General features: G+C 42.5%; 1 protein-coding gene across 1 annotated transcript in view; it reads right to left on the reverse strand.

Annotated features, from left to right (window-relative positions):
- The window catches only part of LOC138803473 (stromal membrane-associated protein 2), a 56,228-nt gene that overhangs the window by 17,890 nt on the left and 13,751 nt on the right, over positions 1 to 24,587 (reverse strand). The gene's annotated exons all lie outside the window — the stretch shown is intronic.

The raw sequence follows: 24,587 nt of genomic DNA on the forward strand, positions 1-24,587 counted from the left end.
CTGCTAGAAGAAAAGTGAAAGAATATTTACAATCACCTTTTATTGTTTTTAAGTGCACACACAGAAACTTTTAGATTATTCACAGTTGTACAATAATCAGTACTAATTCCAGAACATTTTTATCACCCAAAAGAAATCCCAAACCTTTTAGCAAATACTCCTCATTAGTCCCAAACTTTACTATCCAACTCTTGGCAACTACTTATCTCCATTCTCTATGGATCTGCCAATTCTGGACATTTAATAGAAGTAAAATTGTACAATTACGTGGGCACAAGATTTGTGCATGGAACAGTTTTATAGAGTTCTGATGAGTGCTGAAATGTAGATGCTATAATACAATGCTACTTGTAGAAAAATTCTACAAGGGGCTAGGAAGGTGGCTCAGTGGTAGAGCGCTTGCCTTGCATCCATGAGGCCCTGGGTTCGACTACTCAGCACCACATAAGCAAAAAGAAAAAAAGCCGTAAGTGGTGCTGTGGCTCAAGTGGTAGAGTGCTAGCCTTGAGCTGAAGAGCTGAGGGACAGCACCCAGGCCCAGAGTTCAGGCCTCACGACCGGACCCCCCCAAAAAATAAAAGAAAGAAAAAAGAAAAATTCTACAAGAGTGGTACAAAGCCATGTGGAATTCTACTTAGCCTAGAACCTTATATGAATAGCCCTCTTTCAAGAGACTTTACAAGGTGGACCTGGATTCAGTTTTCCTGTTAGGAAAAAAGATACAGATAGGGCAGGCCAGCTCAAAGCTCAGCCTGAAACAGAAAACTTTATCCTCTCCTCCCCTTCAGACCTATAAAATATGCATCCACATTAACTTAATGGGATTCTCTCTTCTAGGGCTCGAGTCCCCCTACTTTATCCAACCACGGGATTATCTGGATTGAAAACTGCTAAGTAACCCAATTATTTGGATCTTTAAGCAGAGAGAAATCTCAGGCATGAATTTTAATAAACTGTTACAGAATTCCCCCCATCCCCTGCCAACTTTGCTCACTGTAATAATGATACTGGAAAAATTTCAAACTCCTCTGTATAATTTTTATATAGAAGTGACCTATTTTTTACATGACACCTGACAAAGACTGAAAACTCTAAAATATTTCCTTCTCCATCATTCCACAGAAATTAACCACATTGGGCTGGGAAGGTGGCTCAGTGGTGGAGTTCTTGCCTTACATGCACGAGGCCCTGGGTTTGAGTCCTCAGCACCACATAAGGAGAAAAAGTTGGAAATGGTTGTGGCTCAAGTGGTAGAGCGCTAGCCTTGAGCTGAAGAGCTAAGGGACAGTACCTAGGCCCAGAGTTCAGGCCACACAACCAACAAAAAAAAAAAAAAATTAACCACATAAAATAAGCATAATATCAGAAGTTGAGGTTGAAATACAGAGGTGAAAGGACATTAATTGATTTTCTATCAAGATAAACAGAAATAACACTTCTTGTTTTTGGCGTAACACTTTAGCTCTATGGGACACAGACAATTGTTTGGTTAGTGTGTAGAATTTTGAAAATTTTTCTGTTAGCATGTATTAGTTTTGTAGGGGAGTTACATTATGAAATTTCCATACATATAGCGTACCTTGATCAGTAGCTTATGGATTTGTTTTTTTTGTTGTTGGGTACTGGGGTTTGCTAAGCCATGCCTCTAGCTATTTTCTTTTTGTCGGTCGTGGGGCCTGAACTCTGGGCCTGGGTGCTGTCCATCAGCTCTTCAGCTCAAGGCTAGTGCTCTACCACTTGAGCCACAGCGCCACTTCCAGCTTTTTCTGCTTATGTGGTGCTAAGGAATTGAACCTAGGGCCTCATGCATGCAAGGCAAGTGCTCTACCACTGAGCTACTTTCCCAGCCCGCCTCTAGCCATTTTTTGCGTTATTTCTTGCTTCCTGCCAGGGCCTATGGGTAGAAAGTGATCCTATTTTATGCTTCCCCCTGTAACTGGAATGGGAGGTATGTGCCACCATGCCCGGCTTCTTCCATTGAGATGGAATCTCAAGGACTTTTTCTGCCGGGCTGGTCTGGAACCTTGATGATCTGAATCTCAGCTTCCCGTGTAGCTAGAATGACAGGCATAAACCACTATGTCTAGCTAGTGGTTGAGAAGGAGGTGTTTAAACTTTCCTGTGTGTACTGGCCTTGAACTGTGATTTTCCTGATCTCAGCCTCCCAAATAGCTAGGATTACAAGCATGAGCCACTAATGCTTTGTTAGCCTGTGGATTCTTTTTGTCTTCTTGTGCTGGACCTGGAGCCTGGACTCAGGACCTAGGCTTTATCTGTGAGCTTTTGTGCTTAAGGCTAGTGCTTTACCACTTTGAGTTACATTTCCTAGACTGTGGATTTTAACAGAATTTTTAGTGAAGTAATGCTAGAAATTCTGTGGAAAAATTACGGTAAGAAATTTGAATCCACGCCGGGAGCTGGTGGCTCACGCCTGTAATCCTAGCTACTCAGGAGGCTGAGATCTGAGGATCGTGGTTCAAAGCCAGCCCAGGCAGGAGAGACTGGGAGACTCCTATCTCCAATACATCACCAGAAAACCGGAAGTGGCGCTGTAGCTCAAGTGGTAGAGCGCTTGCCTTGAGCTGAAGAGATGAGGCACAGCGCCCAGGCCCAGAGTTCAAGCCCCACGACGGACCAAAAAAAAAAAAAAAAAAAAAAGAAAGAAAGAAATTTGAATCCGCAATCATTATAAGCTGTAATTTTTTAACCAAAACTAATGCTACTTTACAATGGCCAAATACAGAAGGGTCAAATCTTTCTTATCACCACCAGGTGGTGTTCTCTGCTTGAAATGTTTTCCCAATACCCATTGCTATTATCCTGGTAGGCTCAGATTTATCTTCTAAAAAGATCTTTAATCCCTTCTGACCCCTAGGTGAATTTGCATAATTTTCCATAAAACTAATAAGCATGTAAAGATTCACACTTCCTTCTAGTGGTTGGGTGCTACACAAATGCAACAGAAAGAACCTGAACAACAACAACAAAAGGCACTATAACTCATTCACATGTGTAACCCAACACTATTTATTAAACACTAAAGAATACTGCTTTTTAGATAGGAATATGAAGTCAAATGTCAAAACCAAAACTGACTATCAGAAAAAATTACCTTGAATCCATTTCTTCTTCTCTGTTTTTAATTTTTGGTGCCAGGGAGTGGGGATGGGGGGGTCTTGGGGCTTAAACTAAGAACCAGGACACTGTCCAGTTAGTGCTTTACTACTTGACCTACAGCTCCACCTCTTGGGTGGTTAACTGGAGATAAGAATCTCATGGACACTGCTGCCTAGGCTGGCTTCGAACTATAATTCTCAGTCTCAGCCTCTTGAATAGTTTAGAATTACAGGCATAAGCTATGGGCACCCCGCTCATGTAGTTTTTTTTTTATATTTTTAAGGTATGTAACATGATGTTATAAATGTATAGTAACATGGTTAATATAGTAAACTGGACCTCATTTCAGTCTTCTAGAAAATATGAAATTTTAGCCAGGTGCTATTGGCTCATGCTTATAATTCTAGCTACTCAGAAGGCTGAGATCTGAGGATCGTAGTTCAAAGCCAGCCTGAGCAGAAATGTGAGTGACACAGACCCTTAACTGCAATAAAATACTCAGAAAAAGCCAGAAGGGTGCTGTGGCTCAAGTGGTAGAGCATTAGCCTTGGGCACAAAGAGGCTCAGGGATATCACCTAGGCTCTGAGTTCAAGCCCCAGGACTGGCAAAGAAAGAAAGAAAGAAAGAAAGAAAGAAAGAAAGAAAGAAAGAAAGAAAGAAAGAAAGAAAGAAGAGAGAGAGAGAGAGAGAGAGAGAGAGAGAGAGAGAGAGAGAGAAGGAAGGAAGGAAGGAAGGAAGGAAGGAAGGAAGGAAGGAAAGAAAGAAAGAAAGAAAGAAAGAAAGAAAGAAAGAAAGAAAGAAAGAAAGAAAGAAAGAAAGAAAGAAAACTAGGTGCAGGTGGCTCACACCTATAATCCTAGCTACTCAGGAGACTGAGATCTGAGGATCACAGTTCAAAGCCAGCCTGGGCAGGAAAGTCTGTAAGACTTTTTTTTTTGGGTCCAGTCGTGGGGCCTGAACTCTGGGCCTGGGCGCTATCCCTCAGCTCTTCAGCTCAAGGCTAGCGCTCTACCACTTGAGCCACAGTGCCACTTCCAGCTTTTTTCTTTTTGCTTATGTGGTGGTGCTGAGGAATCGAACCCAGGGCCTCAGGCATGCAAGGCAAGTGCTCTACCACTGAGCCACCTTCCCAGCCCCGTCTGTAAGACTCTTATCTCTAATAAACCATCAGAAAACAGGAAGTGGCACTGTGGCTCAAGTGGTAGAGCACTAGCCTTAAGCTGAAGAGCTGAGGGACAGCACCCAGGCCTAGAGTTCAAGCCCCATGACCAACAACAACAACAACAACAAAGATAAAAAAAGAAAAGGAGAGAGAGAGAGAGAGGGAGAGGGAGAGGGAGAGGGAGAGGGAGAGGGAGAGGGAGAGGGAGAGGGAGAGGGAGAGGGAGAGAGAGAGAGAGAGAGAGAGAGAGGAAAGAATTAATTTGGGGCTGGGAAGGTGGCTCAGTAGTAAAGCGCTTGCCTTGCATGCTCGAGGCCCTGGGTTCCATTCCTCAGTACCACATAAGCAAAAAGAAAAAAGCCGGAAGTGGCACTGTGGCTCAAGTGGTAGAGCGCTAGCCTTGAGCTGAAGAGCTGAGGGACAGCGCCCAGGCCCAGAGTTCAGGCCCCATGACTGGATCCAAAAAAAAAAAAAAAAAAGAAAGAAATTAATTTTAGGTAAATGCCTTTTTTTCCCTTAAAATATTCTTTAACAATATACTAACCCCCACCTGAGACCCTCTTCTGCTGTGTATCCTGTCCTGGTGTCATACACTCCCAACACACATAAAGGAAGAGGCCAAAAATCAACCAGGGGTTTACCACTCATTCGCCATTAACGCCAAGGAGAAAACAAGAAAAATATTGTCTTGAAGTTGAAAACAGAAAGAAATGCTGGCAGGCAATATTCTGAACAATTCTGAAAACAAAGGGGACAGACAAATGTCATAAACTGATAGTGAAACACTGATAGCACAACCCTATAAATAGGTCACAGTGGTGTGAACATATTCAATGGGATCCAGAGGACAGGCTGAAGAGCATTGTGTGTATCAGAAGTTACATACAGCCACTCTATACAAAGAACCCATGAAAATGAGGAAAGTACCTAGATCTGGCTAATCGGTCAAAAACCACAGTAGAAAGTACCAGTCCAGTATGGTGAAACCTTGGCTTACATGGATGAATTGTGTGCATTTTGACTTGTGTATATTTGTAAAATGGAAAATATGTAAGTGATATTCAATTTATACTCAACTCCTGAACACATCTATCTACTGCCTCTCTGCTGTAAATTTCCCTTGCTGCTAAAACTATATTCTCATCACCAGAGCTGGCAGGACTAGTGGAGCTCTGAAGAACAGAGTTACCAGAAAGTTCAAGCTAATACGATAATTACGGTTGTCTAGTCTCTAATCTGTGGAATTCCAGACAAATAAAAAGTCTAGGAGAAAACCATGAATAAACTGATGGCTACCCAGGTCTTGACTTGGAGCTGTTGGAAAGTTTTTCAACAGTCATGATAAGACAGGGGAGAAGGGCTGGGAAGGTGGCTCAGTGGTAGGGTGCTTGCCTTGCATGCATGAGGCCCTGGGTTCGATTCCTCAGCACCACATAAGCAGAAAAAGCTGGAAGTGGCACTATGGCTCAAGTGGTAGAGTGCTAGCCTTGAGCTGAAGAGCTGAGGGACAGTGCCCAGGCCAAGAGTTCAGGCCCCATGACCAGCAGGAAAAAAAAAAAAAAAGAAAAAGAAAGAAAGAAAAAAAAAAACGGGAGAGACAAATCTCTTCACCTTACCTCCAAAGTTCGTTGAATATACCCAGAAACTTCTAGAATCAACATTTCTACCTAGATCTTCTAGCCTCTCACTTGCAAGTATTTATTCTCTTGGTACTAGTTATTGAGTATGTAAGTCTCAAGTACTTTATCTGCTAAGTACCGAGGGTATAAAGGCAGAGACAATCTGGGCACCGGTTGCTCACACCTGTAATCCTAGCTACTCAGGAGGCTAAGATCTGAGGATTCAGAGACAGCCTGGGCAGGAAAGTCCATGAGACTATTATCTCCAATTAACCACCAGAAAACTGATTGTGGCACTGTGGCTTAGGTGGCAGAGTGCTAGCCTTGAGCTGAAGAGCTCAAGGATAGTGCCCAGGCCCAGAGTTCAAGTCCCACAACTGATAAAAAATAATAAATAAATAAATATATAAAATAAATAAAGGCAGAGACAATCAAGATGAATTTTTTATTTCAATAAAAGTGTACTAAAGGGGCTGGGAAGGTGGCTCAGTGGTAGAGCACTTGCCTTGCATGCTCGAGGCCCTGGATTCGATTCCTCAGCACCACATAAGCAAAAAGAAAAAAGCCGCCAGTGGTGCTGTGGCTCAAGTGGTAGAGTGCTAGCCTTGAGCTGAAGAGCTGAGGGACAGCGCCCAGGCCCAGAGTTCAGGCCCCACGACTGGACCCAAAAAAAAAAAAAAAAGTGTACTAAAAACCTGTATAATCTCATACACGGGGTAAAAAGAATGTAAATTGGTACCAATTTCCTAAACATCATATTTCAATGGGGCTCTCAATCTCTCCAAATTTGGTTACATAATTTTCCATTTTTCTCTATCATCAGTTACACCCCACCCACTCAACTGCATCAAACTTTTGCCTGGTACTGGGTCTTGAGGCCTGGATGCTGTGCTGTCCCTTAGCTTTTTTGCTCAAGGCTGAGGCTCTACCACTTGAGCCATACCACCTCTACTTTAGGCTTTCTGGTAGCTAACAAGATATAAGAATCTCATGGACTCCTGTCTGGGGTGGCGTTGAGCACAATTCTCACATCTTAGCCTCCTGAGTAGCTAGGATTATAGGTATGAGCCACTAATGCCCAGCTCAAAACACTCTTATTGTACTATCTCATTTTTTTTTTTTTACTACTCATTTTTTGTCAGATCTCAACATGACAAATCTGTAAAACTGGCAAGGGAATGTATTCATCTTTGAAATCTCTCTTCTTCAATCCCCACATCACCATGACCACAATTATCTGCCAAACTAATAGCCCTTCTCTTGGTCTATACTATACTACTATTCTCTAAATTTGGTGACATAATTGCCTAATGTCTTTGCACTTTTGCAATCTCTTCTTCCCAAAACTGAAACCAAATTTTCTCTTCACAAAATGGCCATCTTGAGCACTTTGCAAAGAAAACCCACCTTGTCACTTTTCCATAGCAGATTTCCTTCTATGATTGCTGGATTAAAGAACAAAATATGTAACATGCCCAGGTTCCCAGCCTCTCAACTCCTAAGAGGCCAGAGTTCTTTCATTTCCTCAAGGACACCAAGTAGTTCTAGTTCAGGCCTTTGTACACACTGCTCCCAATTTCCCCAGTCACCAACCACCACTTGAAGCCAGGCCAACTTCTATACATCACAAGGGTCTCAGCTGAAATATTTGTTCCTCAAATGAGCCTTTCCTAGGGCTGAGGATGTAGCTCAGTAGCAGAGTGCTTGCCTAGTATGTATAAGACCCTACGTACCACTTTAAAACAAAAAAGCCTTTCTTTCGTCCTCAGTCTGCAATCTACCACAATCTATTTTCCACTTTTTCTTTTGCTTTTTTTTTTTGTCAGTCATGGAGCTTGAACTTTGGGCTTGGGCGCTGTCCCTGCACTCTTCAGCTCAAGGCTCTACCACTTGAGCCACAGTGCCACTTCCAGTTTTGAACGGAGATCCTCAGATCTCAGCCTCCTGAGTAGCTAGGATTACAGGTGTGAGCCACTGGAACCGACCTGCTTTTTTACATTTTAACATGGAGAATTTCAAACACAGAAGAGCAGAGAAAATTAATTTTCAGCTTTGGAAATAACCAACCCCAGGGCCAGGCATTGGTTCAAGCCCTACAACCGACAAAAACAAAAAACAAAAACAAACAAACAAAAACCCCAAAACTCCTCATCTATCTCATTTCAATCATATTCCTATTTATTCATTTTCTGTTAGTAACAAACCTTAAAGATGCAAGCCCCAAACATAGCCCCTTTCACTTGTATATACTTAAGTCTGTCTATAAAAGATAAAAATGGGCTGGAGTTGTGGCTTAAGTGGTAGAGTGGCATCCAGGAGCAAAGCAATGCTGAGCAAGTATGAAGCCTATGAGTTCAAGCCCTAATACTATGAGCTTGTATTAGTTTTGAAATGAAAAATAACGGTATAAACCTATGTCTAGGAAGTGGCGCTGTAGCTCAAGTGGTAGAGCGCTCGCCTTGAGCTGAAGAGCTGAGGGACAGCGCCCAGGCCCAGAGTTTAAGCCCCACGACCGACAAAAAAAAAAAAAAAAAACCAAACCTATGTCTATGTTTTTCTCCAACAGTGCTGGGGATCAAACCCAGAAGCTCATACACTCTAGGGAAGTTCTCTACCACTAAACTATACTCCCACCCAACAGGAAAGATATTCTAAAAACAAAACAACTGTCCAAGGCTCCTTACTGGCTATCAGATAATCAGTAGGTCCTGCACAAGACACATAAAGCCCACCAGTGGCCTGCACCTTCACTTGCTGAGCAAGCTTCATTCTGTAATAGGCTACACATTCACATGGAGCACTTTGCCTATGCCATTCTTTCTCCCTAGAATGTCTTTTTCCTCCATTTCCTGCACAACTTCAAAATTCAGCCCACATTACCTCTTTTATGAGGCTTTCCCATGGAATAAATCTTGACCTTCTCTACAGCTAAAAGTAGTTGTATATTTTGCTCTTCTAATTCTTAATAACTTACTAAAGTCAGTAATTTACAGGACTCTTGCCTTAGTCAAGGGGTGGGAAACTCTGGTGCACATCATTGCACCTATGGTTCTCATCAGTTTTCCTTGGCTGCTCTTGGGCTGTATGCCTACATTAAAAATTCTAGATGGCCAGGTGCCAGTGACTCACCCTTGTAATCCTAACTATTCAGGAGGCTAAGATCTAAGAATCATGGTTCAAAGTCGCCTGGACAGGCAAGTCTATGAGACACTTATCCCCAATAAATCAAAAAACTGAAGTGGAGCTGTGGCTTAAGTGGTAGGGTGCTGGCCTTGGAGAGGGGGGAAAAAGGCTTCGAGACAGTGCATATGCCCCTAGGATTGGCAAAAAATGAAATAAAAATAAAAAATAAATAAAAATAATGATTCTATATGGCCAATGAATAGTAAGTATCCAAACAACACCATCAGAAACAAGGTTCCCTATCCCTGCTCTAGACACACCTCTTTCTCTATAAAGCAAGAACCACATCCTTCTTCCATTATCCCAAACATTTAGCACAAACTAGCAATGAAGATGACACATTATAAATACTCATTAAAGGAACTCATCAATGAGCAACATAAAGGCCTATCATTTTTCCTGTTCTGTAAAATGAAGGTAGTAGTTTCCAAACACCCCGAAGGCTACTAAATAGGATGAGCTTACTCTGGCAAGGCCTCAGAAGCAGAACTAGGACTAATGAATAGAAGCTGATCTTAGCACACTCTGGGGAAGAATTTTCTAACAATTAGGTGTGTGAAAACAAATGCAGCATATCCAGAAATAGTAAAATCCCTGTAGGGGCAGAGGCTGGCTGAGTAATCCGCTTTCAGCGATGGTAGAGAAATGATGATCACATATTAACCCAGTGGATAACAAGCCTTAAGGGCCTTTCTACTACTACAGTTCTAGAGGTGAAAATTTGCACGTCCCTTCCCAAGTTAGTCACTGTAACAACATACTGTGCAAAACAAGGAAGAAAAGATTTATCTTCGCTCACATTTTCAGAAGTTTTAGTCTATCACGGCAGGGAGAACATTGCCAAGTGGGCAGCTACATCATGGTAGCCAGGAAGCAGAATGCCTTGTGCTAATGACCTACTTCCTCCTTTTTTTTTTTTTTTGTTGGTGATGGTGGTGGTTGTGGGGCTTGAACTCGGGGCCTGGGCTCTGTCCCTGAGCTCTTCAGCTCAAGGCAAGCACTCTACCACTTGGTAATTAGTTGGAGATAAAAGTCTCAGGGACTTTCCTGCCCGGGCTAGCTTTGAACACGATCCTTAGATCTCAGCCTCCTGAGTAGCTAGGATTATAGGCATAAACCACCTGCACTTGGCTTTCCTCCTTCCCCTTTTACTCTACCTAGGCCCCAGCCTATGTAATAGTGCCACTCATAGTCACCGCTGTCTCCTACCTCAGTCTGTAAGGGAACACCCAGGTGTGTTTTTTATTACAAAGGTGTGCTTTTCTAATCATAGAAAATCTAATCTGGTTGACAATCAAAAGTAACCATAATACTTCCTTATTAACACTCAATAGCTTGAAAATGAAAAATGAAAAATAATCAATTTTTGAAGCTGTCAAGTTGTTCATAAACCAAAAATACTGGATCAAATTCAGTTGGTGAGTCTAGAACTGGCACTGAAAACTAATTTAAATGTGATATATACTTGAGGAAGAACAGAGATCAAATTGTGCTTTTAAATAGAGATAGATGGGGCAGGGAATGTGGCTTAGTGGTAGAGTGCCTTAGAGTGGCTTAGTGCCTAGCATGCACAAAGTGCTGGGTTTGATTCCTCAGTACCACATAAACAGAAAAGACCAGAAGTAGTGCTATGGCTCAAGTGGTACAGTGCTATCCTTGAGCAAAAGAAGCTCAAAGACAGTGCGCGAGCCCTGAGTTCAAGCCCCAAGACTGGCAAAAAATAAATAGAAGCAGGTCAGGTCTCTTTGACTTATCCTGTCATTAAGTGGAACAAAATTCAGAAGCCAAAGTAAATGAGAAGCAGGACTTGTTTTCATTTTACCATACTGAGGATCAAACCCAGCACCCTGGAAGTACTCTACCCTTGAGCCATATCCATAGCTTGGTATTTGGTTTAAGAATAAACCTAAAGCTCTTGCTCTTCTTTTCTAGCTCTCTCTGCTCTCTCTCTGCTCTAGCTCTTTCCTCTCTCTCTCCTCTCTTTCCCAGCCACGTGGAGTGCCAACCTTGCCTGGTCCCAGTAGGTCTGAATAAACCTACCCCATACCTGAATACCACGTGAGTGCTACTGTTCTTACCCCCTCTCTCTGCTCTTTTCTAGCTCTTTCCTCTCTTTCCCAGCTCTCTCTCATTCCCAGGGCTTTCCCAGCCACGTGGAGTGCCAACCTTGCCTGGTCCCAGCAGGTCTACTGAATAAACCTACCCCTTACCTGAATACCACGTGCGTGCTGGTGTTCTTCTTACTCGGCTACCTCTTTTTAAAAACCTAACATAAATGGTGCCGTGATTTGGATAAAGGCTTTAAGTCAGGATAGCTGGGATTTCTCTGTTTTTTCCCTCTTTTTTCTTTTTTTGTTTGTTTTTTCCCTTTTTGCTCTGAGGAATACCCACAGTTCTGATGGCCTTTTGCGAACCAGTCTGTCTGCGGTGGAATCAGCGCATCGATACCATTGCTGCCTTCACATCCATGTCCACACCACTTCTCTACTCTGCCATGTGGAGTGCCAACCTTGCCTGGTCCCAGCAGGTCTGAATAAACCTACCCCATACCTGAATACCACGTGAGTGCTACTGTTCTTACCCCTCTCTCTGCTCTTTTCTAGCTCTTTCCTCTCTTTCCCAGCTCTCTCTCATTCCCAGGGCTTTCCCAGCCATGTGGAGTGCCAACCTTGCCTGGTCCCAGCAGGTCTACTGAATAAACCTACCCCTTACCTGAATAAAAAAAAAAAAAAAAAAGAATAAACCTAAAGTTCCATCCTTACATGCCTCCATTCTCTGATCCACTATAAAGCATGCACAGAAACAGCAGCACCATTTTAAGAGAAATTAAGCATGGCTGTGGTGAGGGATGTTTACCAGCCTGAACAAAAGATTTGTCTAGTTCCCTCTTCTAAAATACCAGTAAACAGTAACTTTGAACTTCTGTAAGTACAAACATTTTAAGGAACCATGAAACCAAAATAAGAGCTTGCTCAATCAACCTCTGCTCTCAGAAGGCTCTGGAAGAGAAGTCCCTCTATCTGGGCCATCTTGTAAGAATGTACTTCCTGTTTGCCAGACACTGACTACATTCATACATACAAAGAAAGAGCAGGAATGAAATTTTTTTAAAGTTTGAGACAAAGAAAATTGAAACATTTCTAAGACTGAGTAAGAAAAAAAAACTAAGTGCTACACTAAGGAATTTAAAATTAGGACTTTAGAAATCATGGGGTCTAGCCGGGCGCTGGTGGCTCATGTCTGTAATCCTAGCTATTCAGGAGGCTGAGATCTGAGGATCTCGGTTCAAAGCTAGTCCGGGCAAGAAAGTACGTGAGACTCCTATCTTCAATTAACTGCCAGAAAACCAGAAGTGGCGCCCTGGCTCAAGTGGTAGAGTGCTAGCCTTGAGCTGAAGAGCTGAGGAACAGCGCTCAGGCCCAGAGTTCAAGACCCATGACTGACAAAAAAAGAAATCATGGGGTCCATCTTCCCACTGGATTCTGGAGATGCTTTTAGAGATGTCCACCTGGCTCATGTGGTGTTAAGTCAACTAGGACCCATTGCAAAATGTAGCTGGTTTCACCTACATAGCACACATTGTTAGGCTTTTCTTTTGCTGAGTCTCATTAATCTGTTTTAGCCCTATTTTTTTTAAATATACTACTGTTTGAACTTACTAGGCACATACTCTACCACTTAAGCTATACCTCTTGCCCTTTATTATTTTAGCAATTTAAAAAATTACTAGCATACATTAATGTCACAGGTTGTTTTTTTGGAGGGGGAATGGGTCACTGGGATAATTCTATAGATAATTATTTCTCAGATAGGATCTCACACTTTTTTCCCCATGTAGTAGCCTCAGACTACACAGTCCTCCTACCTATTCCTCCTATGTAGCTGGCATTCCAGGCATATACCACCCATACCCAGTTTGCTTATTGAGAGGGGCCTTGCCTGAACCATGATTCTTCTGATTTCCACTAAAACTGGCATTATAGTTGGGATTACACGCAGGAGACTCCACATTCAGCTTCTTCCTATCACTTCTGTCTCCTACTGCTTTTTACAACTCCCATATTTATTTGAAATGTCAAAGTATGCAAAATAAGGGTGGGTGTTTGGTAAATCTAACAGAGGCAAGCAGCTACTCATATATTTAACCAATATACAAGATGAGCTAGCTTACTCAAGGGTATCAATAAAAGAACAGATGTAGCAATTAGATTGTTATGACATCAGTGGAGGTAAAACAAAGTAACCTGACCTTCCTATTAGGTAACAGAGAAAGGAAAAATGTTATTGAAGTAGAACCCCTCTAGGTAGTCACTGATGAAAGGACAGTCAAGGTCTATCCATACCTGTTACCACAGTTAGCTCCAAGTACTTTTCTCAAAAGACATAAAACATGGAACAGTAAGGCAGACTGAAGTCTAGGGGAAGAAATAAAGACATTCTTGATCTTTCACAGCTTGTCAGTGATGCTTACCAAAACTCAGCTGCCTTGACTTTGCTTAGCCCTAGGCAAGAAAGTGTGACCAAATGAAATATGACTGAAAAGAAAGCGAAAAGGAACACAGAAAGGATAAAAAACACAAAGCAGTAAAAGAGACAAAGGGCCAGAGAGCCAAACGCCACGTGTGTACAGCAGGGTGCAGCTTTCCTTTGCCAGTCTCTACTTACACGATTGCTATTCATATCTTATAACCTGACGAAACTTGGTACTTGCTCTGAACTGGTCCAGTACCACATTTGTATGTATCTGAGGTTATGCAGCTGCCCCAGCAATCCACAGAGCTAAAGATAAGAATTATCTAAATGATAATACTAATTAGCTTTGTGACTTGAAACAAGTCAATTCAATGTTGAGTTAATTTCCTTATCTAGATTAGATTATCTCTAAAAATCTGCCAGTTTAAGAAAACAGTAATGATTAAGTCTAAAATTCATTCAGTTACTTGGAGTAAAGTTAGTGCTGAGTTGATCTTCCTTCCCTAGTTTATTATTGCTTGGGAGGACTTATTGTGGGCTGGCCTGAGACCCTTTCTGTCCATCCAGCAGTAGAGGGTAACTAGTTGATACTAGAGGCTCCTGGTAATAAAGAGCCATCTAATTAAGCAAACTCCAGTCCCCAGAAGATTTCAGGAGGAAAAGGCCATGTTGGGTGTTACTTTGAATTTTTTTTCTTTCTTTTTTTTGTCAGTTGTGGGGCTTGAACTCTCAGCCTGGGCGTTGTTCCTGAGCTCTTCAGCTTAAGAATAGTGCTCTCCCACTTGAGCCACAGCACCAGTTCTCTGGGGGTTATTTGGAGTTAAGAGTTGCAGGCTTTCCTGCCCGGGATGGCTTTGAACCATGATCCTCAGATCTCAGCCTCCTGAGTAGCTAGGATTATAGGCACGAGCCACCAGCTCCCTGCCTACTTTGAATTTTTTGTTGGCTCTGAAAATAGTATTTTACTAAGGTAGTTTTTGTTTGCTTTTAATGTCGGTCCTGGAACTTGAACTCTGGGCCTAGGCACTGTCCTTGACCAAATTTTTTGTTCAAGGATAGCACTCTTGGGGCTGGGAAGGTGGATCAGTGGTAGAGCGCTTGCCTTGCATGCATGAGTCCCTGGGTTCGATTCCTCAGCACCACATAAGCAAAAAGAAAAAAAGCCAGAAGTGGCGCTGTGGCTCAAGTGGTAGAGTGCTAGCCTTGAGCTGAAGAGCTTAGGGACAGCGCCCAGGCCCAGAATTCAAGTCCCATGACCACCACCACCACCACCACCAACAACAACAACAAAAAAAAACGCCAGAAGAAGAGCAGTGGCAGAAGTGGTAGAACACTAGCCTTGAGCACACAAAAGCTCAGGGATAGTGCCCAGGCCCTGAGTTCAAGTTCCAGAACACACACACACACACACACACACACACACACACACACACACACACACACACACACACACACACACACACACACACACACACACACACACACACACACACACACACACACACACACACACACACACACACACACACACACACACACACCTATCGTATTGTATACCGTAACTATGTAAAGATTTCATTTGTCAATTATACCTTAATTTTTTTTTTAAGTACAAGGGCCTGGGTTTCAGTGCCCAACATTAAAAATATAATAATATAGTCTTTCAAGCTGGTTCCAGGGTGGCTGCTGTCTGAAAGTCTATAACAAATCGCAAGTCTGTTGACGTAATCCTGGGAAGTTCTCGGATATACTATAATGATCATTTTTGTAGTGGAAAACAGACATATTTCAAGGAAGGGAAAAGACCTAACAAAAGATTTCCTGCCTATGTTGAACAATCTTGTGAAGTTAATGAGATTAGAATGATTATACAAGCTAATGAAGCCCTCAAGTTGCTTCTCTAGTGGATGCTGAAGATGGTAAAACTTAATGAAAGAGCCAGATGTGGTCATTCATGCCTGTAATCCCAGCACTGGAGAGACTGAAACAGGAAAACTGTAAGTTCAAGGCCAGTCTGGGCTACACAGTGAGAACTTGTTTCAAAAAAATAAAACAACTTGCCAGGCACCTATGGCTCATGCCTATAATCCAAGTTAATCAGGAAGCTGAGATGTGAGGATCGTGGTTCAAAGCCAGCCCAGGCAGGTAAGTCCATGAACTCTTATCTAACTAATCACAGAAAAAGCCGGAAGTGGCACTATGGCTCAAGTGGTAGAGCACTAGCCTTGAGCAAAAAGGAGCTTAGGGACAGCATTCAAGCCCAGAGTTGAAGTCCCAAGACTATTAAAAACTTAATAATAATACTAAGCCGGGAGCTGCTGGCTCACGCCTATAATCCTAGCTACTCAGGAGGCTGAGAACTGAGGATCGTGGTTCAAAGCCAGCCCGGGCAGGAAAGACTGTGAGACTCCTATCTCCAATAAATCACCAGAAAACCAGAAGTGGCGCTGTAGCTCAAGTGGTAGAGCGCTCGCCTTGAGCTGAAGAGCTGAGGGACAGTGTCCAGGCCCAGAGTTCTAGCCCCACGACCGACAAAAAATAAATAAATAAATTAATAATAATAAATAAAACAAGAGCTTGAGAATGTGGCTTAATGGTAGAGTGCTTGTCTAACATGCATGAAGCCCTGAGTTCAATTCTTCAATCTCACATAAAGAGAAAAAGCTTTACGTGACACTGTGGCTCAAGTGATAGAGTGCTAGCCTTGAGCTCAGAGAGGCTCCAGGACAGAGCCTAGGCCCTGAGTTCAAGCTCCAGGACTGGCAAAATAAATAAATAAATACATTGATTCAAAAAATGTGAACAGTTCTAACTCTTCATTTGAATACATAGGAGTCTTTCCCAATAAAGAATAGAGGGGCTGGGAAGGTGGCTCAGTGGTAGAACGCTTGCCTTGCATGCCTGAGGCCCTGGGTTCGATTCCTCAGCACCCCATAAGCAAAAAGAAAAAAGCCGGAAGTGGCGCTGTGGCTCAAGTGGTAGAGCGCTAGCCTTGAGCTGAAGAGCTGAGGGACAGTGCCCAGGCCCAGAGTTCAGGCCCCACGACCGGACCCCCCCCCCAAAAAAAATAGAGAGCCCCCTAAGCATTCATTTTTATGGAGTGAAATGATGTTAGGTCCCCTTCAAGGAGATATGTCACTCAAAGATACAGCATCAAATGCCCTTCATTCCCTTGTAGCTGGTACCCAGACCACTCTAAAAGCATCTCAGGCAAATGGAGAATATTTTCTGAGAGGAACAATGGGGGCTATGGTTGTAATACTTACCTTCATAGAGACTAGAACTGTGATCCCTAGGGATCGCCAGCATGGATTCAAAGAACAGGAACTGAGAACAATGCTGGAAAACTTGAACAAATGAGTGAATGCAGTTGTCAATGAAAAGGAGAGAAAGCCAAGTCTATCACTGAAATTGTGCTGGAGATGCTAAATTTGCCTATTTACTTTTAGGGTGAATTAGATGGATAATGGCAACTCAGAATAAGAAAAATGGAAATGACCTCAACTATCAGCAGAAATCAACCTGAAGATATTCATTGATGCTATTAGCTTTCTCTTGAACTTAAATATTCTCTGGAAAAAGCTTTTTTTTTTTGTCGGTCCTGGGGCTTGAACTCTGGGCCTGGGCATTGTCCCTCAGCTCTTCAGCTCAAGGCGAGCACTCTACCACTTGAGCTACAGCGCCACTTCTGGTTTTCTGGTGGTTTATTGGAGATAGGAGTCTCACGGTCTTTCCTGCCCGGGCTGGCTTTGAACCACGATCCTCAGATCTCAGCCTCCTGAGTAGCTAGGATTACAGGCGTGAGCCACCAACGCCCGGCTGGAAAAAGCTTTCTAGAACATCTATACTTTCTGATTACCAAGGTCTATCCAAGATATCCTTACAGAGGCCAGCCCATCTGTTGATAAAGCATCCTTTTGTAGAAAGCTTGTCCCAGCTACATTGCCTAGGAAGACTTTTCTCCTTCCTACTCTGATTCTCCCAGTACTTTGCAGCCTTTCCTTAGCATTTACTTATTCATGGTTGTCCTGTTGTTGGGCTTTCCTTTCACTTTATTTCCTGTCAGCTCTTTTTGGTAACAGTAACAAAACTGCCTAGTTTACCTTTTTAAAACCCAGTTGGAGTGTTTTTTCTTATGTGAACTACATTTGACATGACCTAGAAAATCACATCAAGTTAAATATACTACAAAGAAAGTCAAAGGCAGGGATATCCATAATGTTCCTTGTCTCCTGGTTAGCCCAGGATATTTTGGCTATTCCCAATCTCCTCTACACAAAGACCCTGCTTCAAGCATTAATGAATAAGCTAGAAGAGTGGTGGCTGAGATGTGGCTCCTCTACAGGGAAGTGGAGGGTGGAAGAACAAAAAATAGCTGCTTTCATTGGGGGCAGGAAGGAGATTATTTCATCAGGAGCCAAACAGTGAGACTATCTAATACAAACAAATGTTTGGCTTGAAGATCTCCATGTGGGTAGTTAGTCCAGCAAAGGCCCAGCTGGAATGGAATGCTGACCGGCCAGGAGCTGAGGACAGGAGTTGACACATGCTTAAGTGTCAGAATCATGGTACTGGTATCTCTGAGCTTCCAGAGAGGATGTCCATAATCTGCCCCACCGGTCACCATTCTGTGCCTGACCCAGCAAGACTGTGGACTTAAAGAATTGAAGAAAACTGGGTCAGTGATGACAAATTCAAAGTTATTCAACCCAAACTCATATTTTAGAAGGACGAACACAAAAGGTGGCTCTCCTGAGAAATCTACTGTATTTTAATCACTACTTCAGTGACTAGTGGCAAGCTGGAGAAAATGGGTTTGCGCATAGGGTTTGTTGAGCTAACAGCGAGGTGAGCAAGGCAAAGTTGGCCTGATATTTCAAAACTTGACATTATAATTATACTAATTTCCTAGCACCCATGGCCTCACTGCAAGTAACAGATGCTAATCTGGTTTTCCATCAGTCACTGTCTTCACCTTCTGAGGATACTTGGCTTACCATAGGTTTTAGGTCACTTAAGGTTAGAGATTTAACTTCCTTTTTGCAACAAACAGGGTCTACAAACTACTGAAGATGGAAAGTGCCAGGGGACACAGATCTTTAGAAGAGCGCATGGAAAAAGGGTGATATGCCAAGTCTCCAGTACCCTACAACAGTCCATACTTCTGTAGGAATCTGTGACATTACAGTTGAACTTGATGCTTTTTTGACACTTCTGATGCTTTGGGGCCATAAACTACTAATTAATAAATTTTTATCTTAAAAAAAAAAGATGGGTGATATATAACCGACCCATGAGACTGACCTTCATCTTTCATCCCTAGAACAAATTCTTGACCCTGAGACTGGGAATGTGGCCTAGTGGTAGAGAGTTTACCTAGCATGCATGAAGCTCTGGGTTTGATTTCTCAGTACCACATAAACAGAAAAAGCCGAAGTGGTGCTGTGGCTCAAGTGGTAGGGTACTAGTCTTGAGTAAAAGCAGCTCAAGGATAGTCAGTGCCCAAGCCCTGAGTTCAAGCCCCAGGACTGGCAAAAAAAAACTTTAAAAAAAATTCTTGACTCAGCGGGGCGCTGGTGGCTCAGGCCTGTAATCCTAGCTACTCAGGAGGCTGAGATCTGAGGATCAAGGTTCAAAGCCAGCCCAGGCAGGAAAGACTGTGAGACTCCTATCTCCAATAAACCACCAGAAAACCGGAAGTGGCACTGTTGCTCAAGTGGTAGAGCGCTTACCTTGAGTTGAAGAGCTGAGGGACAGCGCCCAGGCCCAGAGTTCAAGCCCCACAACTGACCAAAAAAAAAAAAAAAAAAAAAATTCTTGACTCTGTCACACTGACAAAAGATCAATTTCTCCTCCTGGGTAGCTAAGGGAGAACTGGTCCACCACTGGATGTACAAGACTCCATCTTGATCCATATCTCATAAACTAAGGGCTCTGGCATGGGTGACCTGAGCCTTTGCAAGTAAACACTTGCATACATGTTGATCACCACCTGGACCAGTGGCTAACAGCAAGCAGGGAGAAGCAGATGTGTAGAGAAGGTCTGTGCTTACAGCTACACAATCACTTCAAAATAAGCCAGGTGTTCCTGACACTTCAAAACTTGGTATTATTATCATTAAATTGGATTAGTATCATAATCAAGTCTTGGCATTCACCTGCACATAGTGAACACTAAATACATACTTGCTGATAAAATAGATAATAAGTAGCAATAGTAAAAACAGCCCATATTCAAATACTCCCACTCTTCTCCCTCTGGACCAATGATTCACAGCTGAAACAATTTCTTAAGGGACAATGTCAATGTCTGGCAAAATCTTTGGTTGTCACAACTGCCAGGGGGTGGGGACATGCTAAGCACGCAGTGGGCAGAGGCCAGGGGACACTGCTAAACACAGTCCTAGGAACAAGGGATTATCCAAAACATCAGTAGGGCAGATACCAAGAAATCCTACTCTATAGGAGCCAGGTTTAAGCCAATTAGTTTGAGACAGGTGAGATATAAAGTCATATCCATTCTGAAGAAAATACTTCTCTTATTCTATAACAGATAAATATTTGGAATTGTATGTGGTGCAGATGAGTGTCCCCTAAAGAGCCACTACGTGGGTAGTGGCGGCACCTTTAAAAGGGAGGACCTTAAGTCATGGGAGGGTATGCCCTCCAGGGGCACTCTAGAACCCTCTTCCATCTTCTCTTTGCTTTGTGGCTCAAAATGTAAGCAGTTTTCTCCACTGTGGTGTTCTAGCCATGATGTGCCACAAAGTCTAAGGACCAGTTAGTTTTAGACTAGACCCTCCAAACCTCTTCTTTTTCTGTTAATTTCCATGGATATTTCATTATAGTGACAGAATGCTGCCTGAAACAAGTGGAAAGAACTTTAGGGATTTTTTTAGACCAAGTAGAGTTGGAGAGCCAAAGGTCCAGAGAGGTTAAATTATTTGCCCAAATTCACAGAAGAAAGGTTCAATGGACTGGAATTAGAAACACCAAACTTTGAACATGTGTAGACATGGTAGATGCTTAATAATTGTCACTAAAAATTTACATTTTAGCCAGGCATGGTGTGCATACCTGTTACTCCAGCAGTCAGGAGGTTTTGCGGGAACATGCCGTTCGTTCAAGTCTAGTCTTTTTTTTTTTTTTTTTTTTTTTGGGTCCGGTCATGGGGCCTGAACTCTGGGCCTGGGCGCTGTCCCTCAGCTCTTCAGCTCAAGGCTAGCACTCTACAACTTGAGCCACAGCGCCACTTCTGGCTTTTTTCTTTTTTTGCTTATGTGGTACTGAGGAATCGAACCCAGGGCCTCATGCATCCAAGGCAAGCACTCTACCACTGAGCCACCTTCCCAGCCCCTAGTCTTAGTTTCACAGTGAGACCCTATCTCCAAAAAACATATCCTGGCACCACATAAGCAAAAAGCAAAAAAAAAAACAAAAAACATATCCTGTTCTTTAAGTCATTTTCTTTTTTGGGGGGATGGGGGAAGGGGGCGGTGGTGTTGTTGGAGTTTGAACCCAGAACTTTGCACTTACTAGAGAGGTACTCTACTATTTCAGGCACTTCCCCAGCCCTTTATGCTTTAGTTTATTTTTCAGATAGGATCTGTTTTTTGCCCAGAACCAGCCTCAGACTGTGACCATCCTTCCTTTGCTTCCTGTGTAGCTGGGTTTATACATGTGTATCATCATGCTCAGTTGTTTTTTTATTGTGGTTTTTTTGGGGGGGGGGAATCTTGGGGCTTGAACTCAGGGCCTGGGCACTGTCTCTGAGCCTCTCTGTGCTCAAGACGAGCATTCTACCACTTGAGCCTCAGCACCACTTCCAGATTTTTCTGTTTATGTGGTACTAAGGAATCGAGCCCAGGGTTTCATTCATGCATGCTTGGCAAGCACTCTACCACTAAGCCACATTCCCATCCCTGTTTTTGTTTTTTAATAACAAAAAATTCATTCTGATGCTCAGTTCAACATCTGAGATTGAGTGTAGAGACTTATCTACCTCTCCAACTTCCCATTCACTTGTCCTTTCTCAATAGGAAGCCCAGAGGGAAGAAGAGTGGAACACACTAGACCAGCCCATACAGAAAACGTTTTTTAATTGTTCCCAACAAAGCACATGCCTTTCACCTGAGCAGAGGCCCTAGACAAACAACAAATGAGCTCTGAACAAGGCTATGGACACCTGAATTTCTCTCTGCAATGAAGTACAGAGCTGCTTTACCAATGTAGCAGAGGTGTCCCAACCAATGGCAAACACACAAGCACACAGTTACTGAATCACAACCACAGCCAAACAACTAGAGAACTTTCATTTCTAAACAAACAGCAGAACAGAAATGAATTCTGGGATCAAAGTACAAATGCTTAGCCCAGCAGCATGCTAAATGTTAGTTATCCAAACAGCCCTGCCTTAAGGGAGAAGGGTAAAAGGTAGAGGTTTGCCTTGCCACAAAGAAAAGACTACCCTTCAAATCCTATGTGTTTCAGAACTGAGTGTAATAAGGTATTCAGGTCCAACAGTGCACAGGAGGTAGGACAAAGATATCTGCCACGTAGAGAGAAAAATCATGCAGAGGAAACATTATGCAGAAAAACGCAGGCCAGGAATTATTTTCTCTAGGAAAATAATCACAGCTTCACAAGAGCCAAAGTAAAGTTTTTCAAATAAAACAAACCTGTTCCAGTTGATACAAAGAGAGATTCTAAAACTGCTGCAAAGTTTTTTTTTTTTATTATTCATTTCTATGGAACCTAAGAACAATGACTATTTACTCTCATCCCACAAAAGACTAAAGGACCGCTATTTCGCCCTCCCATTTCACATGCTTGCTACATTCTCCCAAAGATGATGTGTCACAATGAAGCCTCCTACAGAGAGGACAGACAGCAGGTTAGCTTCGTGACTGGCTTGAGCTTTCAATGCAGCACAGATGCTTGAAGCACACAAACGAAACTGTGCAAAGAAGCAACTGCACAAAGCAACTAAGAGATTCACCTGCTCAGCCTCCTGGAATGTCACAGATCTTCAAATCTGAATTAATGGGATGAAGAAGGGTGACTGTCAAAAACAAGCAAAACAATAACATGATCTGAGCACATGTTAATGAATAATGCCATTCACACAGGGGAGACAGACACTGTCAGACAGTGGGCACTGGGTACATAGATGTATAGACATGAAGACGTCCTCATTTACAGACAAAGCCCTTGTTCAAAAATAATAAGTGCAGTCATTTTATACCCTTTCTATCAACATGAGGATGAATTTAAGTGAAAGGGGACGGTGTAAACACTGTAAGACACTAGTCAATCGCACAATATTCCCCCACCAGGTGAATACTGTAAATAGGCAGTCCACCTCTCTCTGTTGTGCCCATAAAGCTGTCCTGTGATCAAGCCAGGATTCTCTCCAGCTCACAATTTCTTGTTGCAACAGATGTCTATTTCCATGAAGTGTTTCTCAACGACAGCCCCCACAGCAGAGCTATCTCCTCTTCCCCCACTTTTTAAAATCAGAAGACCCCAGGCCTACTCAATCCTAAATGCATAAATAATTCATCAACCTAGCAGCAACCAAATCTTGCATTACACCATTATTTGTAATACTGAAAAAGTGAAAACCCAAACGTTCACCACTTAGTTAAGAAAATATTCCCACATCTTCATGTTAAAAGTATAATGAAGATATTTAAATGAATCCTCAAAGTAAATGTTAAGAGAAATAATAATGACATAAAATCACTGTGGTATAAACTCAAGTACATAATGGGTGATAAGAATTATGGGAACTATCTTCTACATGATTCTGGTTTTTTGTTTTGTTTTGTTTGTTTTTTGTGCTAGTCCTGGGCTTGAACTAAGGGCCTGGGTACTGTCCCTGAGCATCTTTTTACTCAAGGCCAGCATTCTACCACTTGATCCACAGAGTCATTTCTGGCTTTTTCTGCTTATATGGTACTAAGGAATTGAACCCAGGGCTTCATGCATGCTAGGCAAGCACTCTACCATAAGCCACATTCCCAGCCTGTAATGCTGTTTTCTTTTACACTTTCCAATTATTTTTTATCATGAATGTGGGTAGTTTTCATAGTCAAATAAGATGAAGGCTCTGCTTTTTAAAGAAACAGTATTTAACGTTTAGATAATAAACACAAGAACTGTCCTTCCCCACTCATTGAGATTTTTTTTTAATGGTCTGGAAGTCTGTTGCTATGGCAACAACCTACCCCATTTCCCCCCCCACACCTACTTAAATGCATGAGAAGACTAATGAAACTAGGATCTATTTTTACTATGCCATAATATGGACCTTAGATTTGAGTCACTTGTGTCGAGCTGCTTCTGTTCATAGACAAGGCTCAGAGCCAAGGGGATAAGTGTGAGTCTTCCTGGTTCCAGGGCTGCATGTAATGGAGCATTGGTGCTCTCTCCTACAAGCAGTGGGCATTCTAACAGCAGGTGCACTGAGGAAAGAAAAACCTTCCCTCAAAATTCTCCTCAGCTACAAGAGTTCCCGTGCCCACTTTCAGAAAGAGAAAGTCAGCTCCTGCTCAAAACAGATATTCTGGGTAAAAATGTTTCAACACAGCAGAAGAGTCTGAATCTTTTAATTTTTTCTTTTTCAAATCAGCGGTCACACTCCACTAGCTCTGCTGTTTACAACTATTCTGAACAAAAGCATCGTGGTAAGAACAGGGAGTTTCCTTCCTCTTTCTCCTCTAAAGACTATATCAGCTATCACATGAGCTAAAGTATCAACAAGAAGATGCCAATGTTTCCTCCCCCAGGATCTTTGTACTACAGCCCAAGAGGTCACCCACTTACATAGGTAAGTCTGTAAGAAATTATTCTTCAAAGGCAAAAGAACAAAACAACCATCTAAACAATATTAAAGCAAAAATTTGAAACTCAAAGCAAGAAACACTAGAGAACTCATTTCTAAATCCACACATTTGGGGACTTCCAGTCAGACAAGAAAAGAGGAAGAAGTTGAACAACACAGTGTGCTGCGTGTGCACTTCAAGCAAAT

Source organism: Dipodomys merriami, unplaced genomic scaffold (assembly GCF_024711535.1).
Source record: "Dipodomys merriami isolate MVZ:Mamm:240054 unplaced genomic scaffold, mDipMer1.0.p SCAF_34, whole genome shotgun sequence".
Lineage (NCBI taxonomy): Eukaryota > Metazoa > Chordata > Mammalia > Rodentia > Heteromyidae > Dipodomys > Dipodomys merriami.